Source organism: Rattus norvegicus, chromosome 15, assembly GCF_021556685.1.
Source record: "Rattus norvegicus strain SHRSP/BbbUtx chromosome 15, alternate assembly SHRSP_T2T, whole genome shotgun sequence".
In the NCBI taxonomy this organism is placed as follows: domain Eukaryota; kingdom Metazoa; phylum Chordata; class Mammalia; order Rodentia; family Muridae; genus Rattus; species Rattus norvegicus.
The window spans coordinates 100571398-100589227 of record NC_141548.1 but is presented as its reverse complement, the minus strand read 5'-3'; the positions used below and the strand labels follow the sequence as shown (position 1 = coordinate 100589227).

The 17830-nt window shown below is 46.7% G+C and overlaps 1 protein-coding gene across 1 annotated transcript in view; it reads right to left on the bottom strand.

The window, feature by feature from the left end:
- Positions 1-17830, bottom strand: part of Gpc6 (glypican 6) — a 999201-nt gene that overhangs the window by 63771 nt on the left and 917600 nt on the right.

Genomic DNA, 17830 nt, shown 5'->3' with positions numbered 1-17830 from the left:
TCTGTGTGTGTGTGTGTGTGTGTGTGTGTCTGTGTGTGTATTTTGAGACGGGGTCTGACCCAGGATGTACCATTGAGCGTCTGGTAGAGTGCCCAAGGGAGCCAACTGTCTCTACCTCCCAGTGCTAGGATGACTAGTTATGTGTCACCATGCCTAGCTCTTTAGGTGATCTCAATGGTGAACACAGATCTTCATGGTTGCCAAGCAAGCACTGTATCACAGGAGCCATCATCTCCTCAGTCCCTCTCTGGTGTCTTAGGATTACGAGACATGCAATCTTTCAAGGCACTGGGTGTGTACTCTCAAGTTAAGGTGGAGGCCAGTTTAGCTCCTCGTGGATTCCAAAGCACGGGCTGCGTCATCCCACTTTCCAGTCAGGTTGTGTTTGGCAGATCCTTGGCATCCTTTTTGTCGTGTAGCCATGTTCTTGCATCTCTGTTCCTATCCTCACCCACTGTTCTTTTGTATGTGTCTGCTCTGGGCGTTTAAGTCTGGATTCTCTTGTTCCTACTGGTAAACTAGTCATTGAGCTTAGAGTCAATGTTCAATGTATGACCTCAGTTTAGTACAGTTAGATTGCCTGAGACTAGTTCGAGTAAGGTGTCAGTCGTAGGCCTTGGGGTTTAAGACTTCACATTGTCTTTCTGAAATGGCAACGATAAACTTTGACCCTCAAGAGTCTCATGGTAAATAACAGATGCGTGTACTCTGAGCCACTGGAATAAAGTATACACAAGTTCTTGAGTGTGTTCTCACATGCTTTAGAGTGATCTAAGATTCAAGGGAGAAGCATCACCTGAGAAAGTCATTGAAAAGGGGAGACTTTGATTCAGAATGTCTGTAACGAGGCGCTATAAAAATTCATGGTTGTCAATCAGAGCTCCCAGGACTAAGCCACTACCCAAAGACTATACATGGACTGACCCTGGGCTCCAACCTCATAGATAGCAATGAATGGCCTAGTAAGAGCACCAGTGGAAGGGGAAGCCCTTGGTCCTGCCAAGACTGAACCCCCAGTGAACGGGATTGTTGGGGGAGGGTGGTAATGGGGGGAAGATGGGGAGGGGAAGCCCATATAGAAGGGGAGGGGGAGGGATTAGGGGGATGTTGGCCTGGAAACCGGGAAGGGGAATATCAATTGAAATATAAACAAGAAATACTCAAGTTAATAAAGATGGGAAAAAATTTCATGGTTGTGTTGAGCTGTTATTTGGCTCATACACCATGACTCACATACTGAGATGTGTTTCGTAGATGTGGGTGTATATCCCAGCATATGTATGCCCTTGGCTATGTTTAAGATGAATGTAATTTTATTCCCTTAAAAGAAAGAGACCTGCAGGCTGAGGAGGAGGCTCAGCTGGTTGGGTGCATGCACAGCTTGCACAAAGCCCGGAGTTCAACCCCTGTTCATCCATTGCATGGACTAAGCGTGGTAGCACACACATGAGGAAGGAGGGTCGGAAGTTCAAGGCCATCTTCAGCTACATAGAGAGGTCAGAGCCCAGGCTACATAGGATCCTGCATCACAGCACAGCACAGCACAGCACAGCACAGCACAGCACAGCACAACGCAGCACGATGCAACACAACACAATATCAAATGCAAAGTCCTAGGGAGATGTCTTTCAATTTGCAGACACCAGGTTCGGAGATGTAGAACCATCTCATCTTAGCTCCATGGCTTCCCTTTGGGTTTTTATTTTTTAAATATCTAATTCTTTGGAGTTGAGAGGTGTACTCTATTTGTTGGTATCTGAGGAATCGCACAGATGAGAAGCCGCCGACGTGCCCGGGTGGATTGTGGTCAATGCTGAGTGAAGATCACGATTAAGCGATGGCTTCTCCCATTCCAGACTGACTACTTCTATGAATTTTAGGCTTCCTTATTCTACGTCTCATCTCTCTCCTCCCCCGGCTGCCAATGGTCGACTCTTTACCTTCCTGACACCTAAACTCCACCGGGTAGACGCCAACACCAAGACCTAGAAACCTGATGCTTTCCTCGTCTTTCGTGTCTCCAGTACCTGAGAGTCATGCAGGCCGCAGTCTCCATCTCATTTGTCCTAGGACGTTTGGGGCGAAGACCTACTGTTTCCACTGTTTCACTGCTCGCTTCCATGTTGACCTACAAAGAGCATCGTTCTTTTTCTCTTTCCATACATTCCTGGTCTCAAGAATTCCAGGAATACGGGGACCCCAAGTTACAGAATATTCACATGTAATTTTTCCCTCTAGCAATACATTTCTTTAGGTTGTATGTCCCTGTCTGACTGTCGGAGGCCCCGAGTGAGTCGTCAGAGATATAAGTTACATTGTGTGTCTGTATGAATGACGGTGAGCGTTAGGAAGGGAGTGATTCAGAAAGAAAACTCCTAAAATAATCCTCCTTCACACGGTACCCATGGCAACAGCATTTAACTAAAGGATGCGGAGAGAGCTGGGCTTTGAGTGCAATGACTACTTCAGAAGGGAGATCATGGCCACACTTCTTGTTCCAGCCGAGAGCAATGACAAGAAAAGGAAAGAAGGCCAGCTACTAAATAGTAGTCTTAAAACCTTTTTAATACACAGACTACATCCCATTGTGACAGAGTCTCAGAGGTGGCCACAAACGTGTAACAAGGAAGTCAACCTTGCTGAGTTTCTCCTTGTGGCATCTTGCATGGATTTATTACAGATTTCTAAAACTGATGCGATTTCTTGGCTACCTTCCTTCCCTCTTCATGAGCATAAGTAAGGAATTCATGACAGAGGACTATGCCACCATGAGCTCGAGCAGCTGCATGAGGCCCACATAACATCAAGCCAGACAGCATTCTAGCCTGGGCAGGGAGGCTCTCACTAACCCCTTCCCTAACTGAGGAGACAGACAGTTTCTGGCTTCTGGAGAGGCAGTTTTCTTTAAGGGTGTGGCCCCTTGTAGGCCAACCACAATCCAGTGGCTAGCCCCAGAGCCACGAGCATATTGGCAGCACAAACTGCATTTAAGGACATGAAGCTGGGAATGGTGGGAAGGTCGGAATAGGGGGGATGGATCTGGAGAATATAGGGGGAGACCATCAATGCTTACTGCCGTGATGTGTGGTCTACACTTACTCTTAGCCAAAACCAAAGGCAGACTGGATATCCTCGACAGAAATCTTTCCCTAAAGGGACTGTGACAAGCACGCGAGCCTCTGACCCTAGACTGAGAGTTACCATCGAAGAACGATTTCGGGTTTCAAAAATGATTTTCCTTCTCGACGAAAAGAATCTTAATGATGTCGTAATGCAGAGACAGCGGATAAACAAGTGAAAAGACATAGGGGCAGCAAGCAAGAGGCCTTGACAGTCCAAGCATCGGCTCCACCCACGCTTACCATATGCCTTTGAGGTCCCAGAAAGCATCAAGAGCTTGAGGAGAGCCAGGGCCTGAGTAAGAAGAAGGAAAATAGGTCCAAACATAGACAGATGCCTCACTATGCCCTGGGCCCATTGTGAGGCATAGGCTTTGTACCACTTATTCCTCACTAGATGGCACCACTGAGAGCTCTATTACACTTAGCATTGGTTCCTTGAAGACCACGGTTAATTCTTCTTTCATACAGGATAAATTAAAGGCACCGCAAGGACTGGCCTCTCCAGGCTCAAGTCTAAAACCTCTTGGGAATTTAGACAAAGTACTTCATGGAGTGTTATTTATGGCATGTTGCAGACGAGACATCAGGACTCTGACATGTTGAGATCTCTCCCTGTATGGGTCAGGACTTTCAAATGAACCCAGATAGGCATTATGTGGAGAGCTGGCCTATATTCTCCATAGTAGCCAGGGAGGAGATAGGGTCAAAGACCCAGCAATCCTGAGCAAGGTGGCAGTGGATTGGGGCATGAATACTGTGATGATTCTTCCCATCTAGCGATAATGCCTCTCTAGTGACAGACATTTAACTCCCTTCCACGGTTCCTGGAAGACCACCCGTATAAATTTCTTTCCACAAGTCTTTATGAAGCCTAGAAATCATTAAATATATTTAAAGGACCCCCCCATTCATTGTCTACTGGTTAACCCCACTTATTTATATTCTGGGTTTCAGTTTTAAACCTCAAAGGGATAAGATTTTAGAATGTAATGCTAATGAGACACCAAACAATATTTTAGTTTTTTTAAAATTAATTTCCCTGAAACATGCTTAAATTTATTTTTCTTGTTTTCCAGATTTTTAGTGTGAAGGAAAATACATATGCCATAGTCTGTCCTTCATAGAAGGTCACTCAAGGTCCTTTCTGTCCTGTTTCTGGAAAATGTCCCATCCTGGGAAGAATGACACGTCAAAACATGAGCGTCTCCGGATAAATGTTTTTCAGTCCATCCCAGTGAGACTCCGCAATTTTCATGCAAGGAAGTAATGTATGCCCTAGACAAGACCCAGACATGGACTCGTGAGAGACTGTGGGGCTCTAAAATTACTGCCTCGATCATGGGAAGAAACGTGAGCGATTGCTGGCATCCACGGGGTCACGATGGTCTTTGGGGGCAATCAGTGTTTGTGAGGATCAAAGAACATGCAAGTCAGCAGAGCGGGGGCCGGCTCACACCCCGCTTGCCTCATATTTCAGCAGACCCATGTCCCAAAGCAGTCAGGCTGTCCTGAGAAAGGCAGCTTGGGCTAATAGCCTTTGGGACTGGAATTTCATCAAGGCTACAAGGGAACAATAGAGCGCCATCCTCTTCACTGGAGTCCCTGTGATTGCTGCCGCTGCAGTTCCCATGTGTCAGGCCTCCTTTGAGCCTCCTCAGGTCTCTCACAGCATCTAAGAGCACGTGCTTTAGAGCAGCGGTTCTCAGCCCTCCTAACGCAGTTCCTCCTGTCGTGGTGACCTTAATGCTATTTTGTTGCTGTTTCAGAACTTTAATTTTGACAGTGCTATGAATCGTAATGTAAACATTTAATATGCAGAGTATTTGATATGCACCCCTGAAGGGGTTGCAAGCCACAGGTTGAGAACAACTGCTTTAAAACATCCTATTAATAAAACAATAATCCATTAATAAAACTAATAAAAGAAAAAGCAATACCTAATCTACATGAGGAGATTTCTAAATAATACATTCTGCAGCTCTGTCCAAGTCATGATTGCCAAATCTCTAGATTTGGCACCATCAAACCTGCAGATGAACCAGAAGGCAAGGAAATGGAGATCACAGTGTTGAAGAGACAGGGTCTTTCAGTGAGACAGCAAAGTGGTAAAGAGAGACAGATGATGCCGATTTTCCTCTAAATAGCTGTACAGTTGCTCTAAGATAGTTGATTCCTGAGAGCCTTTCCTCTTCAAACCTTTACTCCAGATCTACCTGGTTATAGAACAACAGGCGTCTTGGATTGTTTCCTGGTTGGGGACTCACAGGAACTCAAAAACCACCACGGTGATGTCCTTCAGTGCACGGAATCCTGAAAGAGGGTCTAAGGAATATTTCATGCCAAACCTACAGACCATAAATCTGACCCCAAAGCATTGCAGTTTGTCAAAGGAACAAATGATGTGTGTTATTCATAAAAGTACCTATCTGGTCCTGTCTGGACGCATCTGTGATTGTAATTGGTACCACCTCTTGACAGGTGACATACATCATGGTGTGCCACCCACTATGTCTCTAGGCTCCTAGAAAAATTTCCTGGCAAGAATCGCAGTTCATCCCCCTCTCCACCTAAGAGTTTAGGGATCGAAAACCACGTCTGAGACCAACTGGGACTCCTATGTCGTATGGCGCTACGCTGGCCATCCTCTTGCCTGCATGGGCTCTTTCCTCTAGTTCTCCTTTCTTTCCTTTGTGACTTTATCATCTTCCAAGGGGAAGTAGCGTCCTGGTCTTGATCAGGATACGACAGCAGAGTCTTGTGGGCCTTTTTAGATCATGCGTTGTTGTTATCTCAATGGGCACAGAAGCCAGGAGTTAAAACATGCACAAATGCCTCAAGCCAGAGCACACGCGGGAATTGGTTCCCTCCTTTCACCACGTGGGGTTTGGTAATAAAAATCAGTCATGAGGCTTGGCTGTGAGTATCATTACCCACCAACACCCACAGTACTCCTTTGGAGATGGGTTCACCAAAGCCAGGGGGATGGTTAAGAAGCCAGACGTAGGTGTGGGGAGAACTTCTGATGCTAGCTAGATTCAGTGCTGCCTCTGGATCTGAGAGCTTAGACCATTATGCTTGGTTTACTCATAGGAAAATTCAACTGAGCGCTATGGGCCTGAACACTAATTTTGAAGAAGTTAGATAAACCCAGGGTTCTCAGACTTGCTAGTCTTTTGAAGCCATCCGATTCTGGGTCACTCTCCTGGAGATGCAGGTATAGTAGGTCTGGGGTGGGGCTCTTTAAAAGATCTTTGTCAAGTTGAGGTTGACACTGTGCCTGAGGCCAAACTCAGTGAAGTGGGGATTTAGGTGCTGGGACACTTTGCCTCGATTTCAGACTCCTTCTTTGGAGGATGCTTTGAAAATCCTTACCGCACTGCACTTTACAAAGTCAAAGCGTAGGTGCTGAAACTTTCTCATGTTTCCTCAGGCAACAGAGGATGGTGCCTAAGGTAGAAGCCACTGTCCTAAGGCAGAGGTGAGCAGACTGTAGCCTCCAGCTAACTGCTACTTTAGAAATAATTTTTTTGAGCGCACAGCCACACTCATTTGTTTATGGTTGTTTATGACTGCAGAGAGCAGAGTCGGTAGCCATGATAGACACGGGACCTTCAAAGCCCACCTATTCCTGTCCCACTCTAGGTCATAAAAGGACTTAGAAGGGGCGATGGGAGACACCCCCTGCTGTCCTCTCATCAAAGGTTGATGAAGTCATTGTAAGGAATGTGAAGAAAAGAGGGTGGTCCTTTGCTGAGGTCCCTGACTTAAGGTCCTCTAAGTTGTGATTTCATTTCTGCCATTTTGCTTTTAATGACCGCTCTGTCTCCCTTTCCCTCCAGACTCCCACCTTCCCTTTCTCCTTCTTCACAGCAATATGGCTTCCAGCACCGGCTGGCCACTGACTACCCCATGAACAGTCTTTGGGATCAGAGGGTCGGGATCTGAATCTTACTTCTGGAGTGTAGTGTGAACGCCCAGAGAGTCTCCGTCAGAGGAGGATAGAGCTGACGGTGCACCGTTCCGGTATCACTGCAGGGATGAAGGGAGACTGGCCAGTGGGTACTGCAAACGGCAAGGTCATCTAACAGCACATTTCCACTACTGTGTTTGGCTGCATCGCTGGAGAGAATTCAGGAAGTAAACTAAAGAGCGACATTCTAGCTTCCTTTTGGGAACAGGGACTGCTCAGTCTCTGCCAAAGGGCTCGTTCCAACCGGCTTTCCCCAGATGGATAAGACCTGAAACTCCTTTGACCATAGTTCAATGTCTGACGGGGGATCCCAGGATGAATGCTCTTTGGAGGATGCCAGCTATACAGAGTTTGCCCAGAACTGAGCTCGAATGAGGTTTACGGTCTTGGGTTACATTGAATGCAAAATTCTGGAAGGCAGCTAATAAGAGTAAAAAAAAATATATTATCTTTAACCAAAACTTCTAAGTTGGAAATAAAGTGGGAAAAGGTTATACACAAAAATCAAGGAGCCCCTGGGTATTTTACAGCTAACTGCCTGAGCTCACGAGTCTGTCTGGCTTAGCACAGCCTTAGGAGGGAAAAGCACTCGGATATTAACTCATAAAACATATGAAGAACCTGGAATCCTTTCCCATCCCTGATGCGCAGTCCAATTTCATCCCCAAATCCCTCATCTATGGCTCTTGGGAAACTCTTGTCATGTGCAGAATCCTCAAAATGATTTCCAGAAACTTTCTGTAAACACAGGGAAAGGCAAGGTGAGCCTTTCTGCTAACGTTCACATACATAGTGGCTAAGGAGAAAACCGTCCTTGTCACACAGGGACCCTGCCATCTGTTTCTTCTCACGCGGTCGTCCTATGTCAGATTCCCTCACAGCAAAACTCATGAGTGGTCAGTCCAATCCGAAGCCTCAAGCTGGTTGTGTTTATGAGAAATTTCGAAACATGCAAAAGAAAACCTCACCAGAAATCCTTCAGAAAAAAAAAAAAAACAATCCTGTTCTTTGCTAGGATTGGGCACGACGCCATGATGTTTCTGTGTAACTATCCTAAGTTTGCAAACCACACATTTAGAGTTTTCTGATCTCAAGGCAGAGTCAGACACATTTCAATTGCCTCATGCCAGAGACCGACAGCTGAGCCAGCTCTGTATCGGGGATAATAAGCCAGCAATAAAAACCATGTACTTAGAGATTCTGCAAAGACTTCTCATCTTCCAGTTCGATAAAAAAAAATGATCAAACTAAACCAGTGAGGGAATAATTTGAACAAGCTGTTAGATTCAGGACACTAGACTCTCTGGCCTAAATCTGTTGTTTTTTGTTGCTCCTCACATTTGGAAATTTCACCATGTAATGTATCACCATGGATCATTTGCATGGGATTAGGACCTAACTAGTTAGCCAGACCTCAGTTCAAGCCAGCTGCTATGTGGGACATTGCCTAGACCTTCCCATGACTGGACACCTGGCCTCACACACAGCCACCAGGAAAAATGAGGATGCAAGCGAGGGTGACATGAGGTCTTCAAAGCATTGCGGGCGAAGAACGGTGTGTTTTAAAATACCGAATAGACTCACAGGTTTATCTCCATTTCCCTGCCCACATCTAGTCATCTCTCTTACAGAAGCCATGTTGTCCAGGACATTCTGGCCTCATCATTAACAAGGACTTATTCTTGGAGAGAAGGTGATCAAATCTTATGAGAACGCAGAATTTTTGATAGCTTCATGGTGAGAAAAAAGAGGTAGAGAAGTCATGCTTTGCCTTCTGGAAGATTTTTATAGAGTTCAAAATTGGCGCTACGTGTGTTATCTAAGCTTGACCTGTTCTTTGAGGAGGGCCTTTATCACTTGACGACAAGAGGGTTTAACCGGCGGTTTCCTCCCTAGGTGACTTTCCACAGGTGCCTTGAAATTTATTTGGTCAGGGAGGGGACATTTCAGTAGAAGCTTAAGCCACACTTCTCTGAACACGACAAGTATACACTGTTGTGAGTTCAGAGCAGATGCTCTCTTGGCCTCTGTGTGTTCTTGGAACTCAGAGGGCTAAGGGTTAACTCTTGCCTCACTCAGCTTCACCACGTGGTTCTTACATTTGGCTGGGATTGGAGCTAGACTGCTCCTTTTAACCAACTAAAGGAATGAGCTCAGATGACCAGAGAAGACACAACTGTGGCTTCATTTGAAGGTTGCTTTACATTTGTGCAAGCCTGGATAGGAAGCAGTGTGGATGTTTGTGCAGGTGATGATAGCAGCTACCTTTGTACCATGGAAGGCAGCACTAAACACAGAAGTGAGTGTGCATCTGTATGTCCTGACTGAACACGGAAATGAGCATGCAGCTATATGATCGGATTATCTTTTTTTTTTTTTAAAAAAAAAAATCAGTTGCTGGAGTTGTTGGCCCAGTTGTTAAAAGCACATCCTGTTTGCTCTTAGAGAGGACCAGTTTGGCACTCATAGTAGGCAGCTCACACCCTAGAACCCCAGCTCCAGAGGTTTTGATCCCCTCTTTTGGACTCCAAGCACACTTTCACTTATGTGCATGCAATTACACTCCCCTATACAGAGACATGGATATGTAACATACACACACACACACCCTTTGGATGAACTTGTCCAGCTTGAGTACAGAATGTCCAGCTGAGATTTACCTAAGCCCCTCTCTAATAGGAACTGCACACAGTTCTTAAATCAGTGCACCAAGGAGAGAAAAATGTAGAACCCCCAAGTCAAGTTAGAAGGGCAAAGAAGGCATAATTTATGAATACTTAGAGGTTGTGCTATCAGAGGAAAACAACATTTCTAAAGCTGTTTCACATGGCTCTTGCCCTGTTACCACCTCCCCTCTTCAGATCCCAACAGAACAATCCATATGCAGTACATGACCAGGCTAACACCCCAGACCCTCCTTTTGCACTTTCTCCCCTGTTCCTTCGGAGACTCCACAGGGAATATGATGGAACGAGAGGTTCAGCCTCCCATGACTGCGTCAGCTTTAATAGGGAAGGAACTAGAGTCCTGCTATCTCTACTGTGAGGTTCCCGAGCACCACACGGAGCCTTGGTTAGGTGCAGTCTCTGATGCAGTAGGGATGGACAGAACATCTTCCCCTTAAGTGAACAGGAGAGACTGTTCTAAGCATCTCGTTTCAGAAGGGAGAGAGCGCGGTTGGCAGTTGTCGCTTTCCAGATACAGAGGCCCAGATCACTCAGGAGCCAGAAAGATCAGCACCAGTGGAGCCAGGCCCCAAAGCCCCAGAAAGGCTTCAGAAGACATTTACGTAATATCAAGACTGAGAAGGGCTGCAATGTGGGGGCAGAGCAGTGAACTGGCTGCCTAAGATTGCCTGGCCAGTTCCGGTAAGGGGTTTAAAGGAAGGGAAAGCCTCGTTTGCCTGGTGAGCCTCAAAAGGGTCTAAAAGTTATTACCAGGCAGGTACAACATAGGCAGAGCTGCTCAGTGTTCAGAACAACAGGGGGTTTTCAGGAGGAGAGGGAAGGTGGGGCTGATGTCAACACTGTCTGAGGGACTGAGGGTCTGTCCCTCTTAAATATCCCTCATGTGAACCCTTCTCCATGAAAAAGCAAACGACTTGACAGGAGCAACTCAGAAGACATCTTATTGGTCTGTCTGTCTGTCTAGATATCTGTCCATCTGTGTATCTATATGTCTGTCTATCTTCTGTCTGTCTGCACGTCTGTCTAGGTATCTGTCTATGTATCTATTATATATATTTCTCCATGTCTGTAGGATCCGTACAAAGCACATGAACATATTGTGTAGGATGTGCATTTGAGTGTGTTGTGTGTGTGTGTGTTTGTGTGTGTACTGAGTGTCTGTCCCTCTTAAATATTCCTCTTGTGAACTCTTCTCCATGAAAAAGCAAACATCCTGACAGGAGTAACTCAGAAGCCATCTTATCTGTCTGTCTGTGTCTGTTTGTATATCTATCATCTATCTTTCTCTGTGACTGCATGATCTGTATAAAGCACATGAATATATACGTATAGAATGTGCATATATGTGCAGGATGTGTGTGTGTGTGTGTGTGTGTGTGTGTTTTACCTCTACATGTATGTATGTGTAGGACTTGGTGTGGAGGGTATGCTTGGGTAGGATGTATATGTGTTAGGATGTGTGTATGAATAGTACAATGTATTTATGTGTGTATTTTGGCCAGAGGACAATACTGTGGGTCATTCCTCCCTTCTCCCTTGCTGAGACAGAGTCTATTGTCCCCTGTAGTATGAGCCATGAGGTCAGACCTTATGCTTATGTGGCAAGTGCTACCCACTGAGCAAGCTTTCTAACCCTCAGAGGCACACTTAAGTTCAGAAGTCCACAGTACCTTCATCTGTGTTGACAGATCACATGATCGAACTTTAGAGGCTGAGTAATCACATTTGGCTTCCTTTATGCCTCTTGGGAGGTTCAAGGAGTCATGTTTGTGGGAATGGGCAAAGTTTCTGATCCAGTGATTTCTTTCCCATATAGGGCCAAGGTTAATGGAAAAAGAGGGAGAAGCAAATGCAGTTGGGTAAATTTCTGAACCATCTAAGATTTTCTAGGTCCCCGAAAAGCACTCAATCTGACAGTGAGAGTGGAAATCAATTTCCATGAGGAAACACAAATTTTCGGTTACATTTGCACAGTTGTTTAATTGTAATTGTTAGAGATCTGATAAATTCTCTCTCTCTACATATCCTATGGAGAATAAACTCCCCCCCCGCCCCCCCCCCCGGGCTGAAGACCTTAGCTGTGTGATTCGAGACATGGTTCCTCAAAGAGGAAGTGCAGGAGGGAATCTCCTCTGAGAGGACTCGGATGCTTCCCAGGCTAAACAAGTGTACCCCATGACATACAGATCTGCTGCTGGGAACTGTTCCTTGTAGGTAGAGTATGTGAGAGACCTGGGGGGTGGGGCCTGGGAACGCTATGCGCTCCTGTGAAAATTTATAGCATCGAATGCACTGGGGACCAAATTTGGCGTTCGGCCAAATGTTTTCAGAGGCTTAAGTTCAATCACGACTTTCCCCACCTCTACTCCTAGGAGATGTTCCTGACCGCATTTGTTTATTCTGACTCTCTTTTGGAAAACAAAGAAATATTGGACCTTCTCTAAAAGCCAGTAACTAGCTATCATGACAACAAAATAAAACCTTGAGAGCTGCGGTGCCCGGAGGGAGGGGCCCATCTGCTCCTTTTCAGTGCTACTCTTAAAGTCTTCCCCGGCACAACTTGCCCCAGCCCAGCGTGCCCCGGCCCAGCCTGCCCCGGCCCAGTGGCCCAGCCTGCCCCGGCCCAGCCTGCCCAGACCCAATCCCGCCACAGGATCTACATCCTCAGGGTTTGGTTTTCAACGCTAGGTTGAACCTACATGGGGTTGCCGTTCACAAGTCCCACACTCATGTGGAAACACCCGGTTGGCTTGCTCAAGGACTACTGAACTTCTACGGTTCACTCCTTGGTGTGAAGACATATCCCAGGGGCTCAGCAAGAGGGTGAGCCCTGCTAAGGCTACTCATCCCTGCAGGGCCCAAGGTAGGACTGGAACTCAGGACCCTGGTTCCTAGTTTAACACCCTGCTATGCCAGTCCATCACACTATGTGGCCTTGGACCAAAATGTGCTCCCATCTAGAATGAAAAAAAATGCAAAATTCGATAGACAGGCCACGGGAAGTTCAGGAGGAGTATTTCTTAGGCTGTTTACAGTTTGCATGTGATCTTTTTCTTAAAAGGCTTGCAGAAGACAGAGCTGTGCTACTGTCTTCTGTGGGGGCCTGCCTTCACATTTGTTTCCAACAGAGTCGGGGAAGTGGCAAAGGCAGCAGCTGACATCAGGGAGACCCATATCAGAGGCAGCCAGAAGGCAGGGCTTCAATCCCACATTGCCAAGAAGTGTGATGTTAGCTTTTTCTGTCTCTGTCGGGGAGCTCGCTTTCAGATGGACTCTCTCATGCATCAGCCGGGAGGTCATTTGTACATGTCTAATAAGTCATTCTCCCCCCAAAAAACATCACCCATGGAATATATTAGTCATGGGGATGCAGAGATGAAAATGGCTGACAGTCGGGGATGGGGATTTAGCTCAGTGGTAGAGCGCTTGCCTAGCAAGCGCAAGGCCCTGGGTTCGGTCCCCAGCTCCGAAAAAAAAAAAAGAAAGAAAATGGCTGACAGTCAATAACAGTCTATCTAGCGTGGTGGGTAGCAGATATCTGAGTCACTTTGGAGCTTGTTAAATACAGAGATTTGGGGCTGGGAAGAGGGCTTAGTAAGCAGAGAGCCTGCCGTGCAAGGATGAGAACTAAGTTTGGATCCCAGAACCCATAGAAACTGCATGGCATGCTGGGACATCTGTAACTGCGGCTTAAGCAGCGATTGGAGGATCCCTGGAGCCCTCTGGCCAGCCAGTCTGCTGGGACTGTCAAGCTTCCGTCAGAGACCCTGTCCCAAAAATGAGATGAAGTAAGGAAGACATCCAATATTGACCTCTACAACACACACACACACACACACACACACACACACACACACACACACACACACACACACATCACACCGCATATATAGAGAGACGCAGATATAGATCTCCCTTGGCCCTCAATCTCCCTTGGCTGATTTACTGTACCCTTGGTTGGTCCTCAGTTTTAATAAGCATCTGGTGTAGGTACTCTCCCACATGGTCAGAACGCTGGTCTAGCGGGCAGAGAGGCCCTTAATAATAACAGGGACAGCTTTTTCTACAGCTGTGGCTTTGTAATGTGCGCATCTCCAGGAGGCAGAGGTACCCCTTTGCTGTAATTCCTTTTTCACCAAATTCACAGGGGAGGGTGAGGAGGTGGTGTGGATGGAAAGTCAACGCTCGCTCGCTCACAACCCCAGATGGGTGGCTCATCTCACGGGTAGGGAAGCTCTTAGTGTGACTTTCCTCTGCCCTCTGCTGGAGCTATTTAAGGAAGCTGGGGGAGAAACCACCAGCATCTATCTGGCTTGACTCTGTGATACACTCTGTTAGGAGGGAAACAAAATTAAGAGCCCCTCGCAAATGGAAACGAGGGGTTCAGGCTTGGACCTCTTTTATTTCCAGTCAGTCTGAACACTGAGCGTTCATGGTCAGGATGGGGTGGGGAAGGCGGGTAATGGTGGTGGAGCCCCCGGAGAAGGAAGCACAGTGATCTCCAAGTGCTTGGTATGTGTTAGAATGCTTGCATTTGTCTTAGTTCTGACTGTAGGAAATGAGCCGTGATATAAAAACACCTTGGTTCTTGTGTCGTGGCCTAGAATTTCAGCGAAGCAGCCCCAACTGTGAGGTAGCCACAGGGTGGGGAATGTGGAACTGCAGGGAACAGGGGAGGGACTCGAGAGGTCCTGTAACCAAGCCGATGGAAACATCTGTGAGGAGGTGTTTGGTAATTAATCATCTCTGTGAGATTCCGATAGTCCCCGAGTCCCTCGCATGAGGCAGCTTGCTGACACAGGGGACAATACCACCACAAACGCCGCCAGCAAAACTGTTACAGCTACACAAACAGCCCTGCCCAACAGAAGGCATCGGGTCTGGTTTCTAAAACTATTATGTGTGAAAGAAATGCCCATGGAGTACCTCATCCTGTCCCTCAGAATCCCAGCGTCCCACATTCGGACTGAGAATGTTTGCTGCCAACATTTGCTGAGAATGTTTGCAACGGGAGTTGGTAGAGGTGGCAACCAAACTGTAAGCCTGACCGTGAGAACAAGACTGTTGGTAAAATAACTCGAGAGCGGAGGAAGACTCCCCCTCCCCAGGCTCGTGGTATAGCCCATCTCTTGGGAACAGTAGTTATGGAGACTCATAAAAGCCCACATGTTTGCAAAAGCTGGGAAGGACTTCACAAGTCCTCACCGATGCTCACCTCCTTGGCTCCCTCTACTTCCTGCCTCTAAGAGACGGGAGGTTAGGAGACTCACTGGAAGGAAGGCCTTATCTCTTTAACTACATTTATGTAGAAAATGAGACTACCTAGGTCACAGTTTCCTATAGGGTTAATTTAAAATGTATCCTGAAGAGGAGAGATAGCTGTTGTAGTTGATGGATTGCAAGGCATCTACCATCTTGTCATCAATGGAGGGGAAGCTCAGTGTGCACGCACATGTGCAGGCACGAGTGTGTGTGTGTGTGTGTGTGTGTGTGTGTGTGTGTGTGTTAGTTTGGTATGTGCTCTTTTCTGTGAGCCATTTCTCCAGTCCCTAAATCATCCATGGTCATCATACACTTCCAGAGATATCTGATTTTAGCAGGAAAGAAAAACCAGAATAAAGATGTGTGTGACAATCACCGTGACACCGTTTAAAACCGCGTTACTAGGTCCGTCACTGGATGTGCAAGCTGAAAGGCAAAGAACTTGGACAGTGTGATTTGGAGACCCAACATTTTATTGCTGGATCCTGGGGCAGTGAGGAAATTAGCCTGAAGTGGGGATCAGTCCCTTCCAAATGCAGAATACATGTTCTGGATTGTTCTCCGTGGGGGCTGTGACTGACGGGCAGGGCCAGCTCATTGCTGTCTCCCTCTGTTCCTGCAGTGACCATCTTGAGGGAAGGATGCACATTTGTGGTGAGGACTAAGCCCATGCCAGGAGCCTGTCATCTTTCGTCCTGTCTCCCAAAACACAGTTGTGTGCTGAGAGCTGACGTGAGTCAGCCCACGGCCTCGGCGTTGCTGGTAACTGAAGAGCCTCGTGAGTCACTTTGGCTCAGAAGGGTTGGAGAGAAGCTGACCACAGCTCCAGATAATGGGAACCTTTGGACACAGAAGACAAACATGTGTAGCAATGGTTTCAACCCTCCAACCCTAAGTCAGTGATCCCAAAGGGCCGTTCAGACTCCCATGGGCATCTTAAATTACCTGTGCCCAAAGCCTCTTTTCATGCTCAATCAACAGACCCATGGCTTTGACTTCTGATCCACAGTTCAGAAAAACAAAGTGCCTGATAATACTAGAAAGCACCCCGAAATGAGTGCTTACAGCCCCAGCTCCCACAGCCTTTGAGAACAGGTCAGCATTTTAAGGAGAAGCACACTCTGGAGCAGAGGGAGTTGAATGTTCTGGAAACAATCCCAGTAGTCCCTGGCATCTAGACCTACTGTCCTTTGTCCCACTGTTTCCACAGAGCCTTTCTGTGTTTCCCTTTAGCTGGGTGACAGGAGACAGAACAGTGCTCTTTCCTGGGATTCTGTCATCGATTCAGTGAGGTCACTCTAGGCTCGAAGACTAGTCCTCATAGCAGCAAGGCAAGCCCCACATTCCTGATGTCCATTTTCCCTTTGCCTGTCAGAGTTTATGGAACTAGACCACTGAACAAAACGACAGTGAGTCTATTAAAGTGCCTTGTCACCTCTAGGTCGACCTTTGGTGGTGGCAGACATATCACAGACCCTTATAGGAGCGTTACATTAGGCCTTTGGGAATGGAAGCCAGCCCTGAGGGTCTCCTCATGGCTACTTCCGGCTTCGCAAGGGAGGCGGTACTGTGCAAACCATGTCTGTCCTGGAGCGCTTCATAAATGTGTAGCCTCTGTCTCTGATTTTGTTACTCTATGATAGCCTGGGAGGCTAATCCTGCTGCAGTCTGGAACTCTGCTCTGTTTTATACTGCTGACAGACAGACAGATAGACGGACAGATGAATGGACAGATGGACAGATGGACAAACAGGAAGGAGAATTCACTGGACGTGAACCCAGAAGCAAGGAGAAGCCTGGGAACTTGTGCTGGTTTCTTTGTCTTTTGTCCCTGGGCCACTAGCCTGAAGGTTGTGCTTCTGTCCCAGTATTTGAAAAGGTGAGAGGTCAAAATGGGGTAACATAAAAATAGCTACAAGATTCTTCTTCCTGTTGTCAGTCCTGTAGTCAAATGTACTCCCGAGACTGATCATTGTGCAGGGAAATGACCGTCGGAGACGTGTCCCCGGTGTTCACCTTCAAGTGATTTTTTTTTTAAAAGAGCAATTTCAAATGTGTCTCACCTTCATATTCATTTCTGTCACTTAATTTGTTTTTTCATATCCTCTGATGGCACATCTTCCAGGCCTGGCTTGATTGTGTTTTAAAAGCCTTCTGCAGCATCCTGGGTAGTGATGTGTGGCCACAGGCAGGCACTTGACTCTCAGAAGTGCATCTCTCGTCCCTCCATGTACCATTGCTACAGTAGGCTATTTTCATCCACCATTTAGTTGCATTCTTCCTGAATACATTCATATAACTTGAATTTCTTAGCAGTTTCTCTCATGTACACCCGGGACGTTTCATCGTCAGCTTGCTCTGTGGCTGGGCTGACAGAGGCTTCCATGTTTAACTTCATTTGACAATGAAGTGGGAAGCCAGCATCCACAGTGCTGAGGTTTTCTGCACATCCTCAGTGGCTGGCCCCACCTGCACCCGGCTTGAGCCTCCCTTCACTGCTGAAGCATGGAGCCTGTACTTACTGTACAGACCAAGGGTTGGGGAAGAGGTGTTCACCTGTGTTAAATTCATACACACCAAGGCGCCTCAATTGTTTCAACTGAGTGCTGTTAATAGCTGCTGACAGTCTACTTTATCTATTAATAATAACAACTAGGTTTAAGGCAGAACACTGAATAACAAGGACCTAAAACTGACTTTTTATGCCACCATAATACAGATGTTTGATAAATATTTCATAGTTCAGAAAATGAGGCAAGATTAAGAAATCCCTGAGCTAGCACATGGGC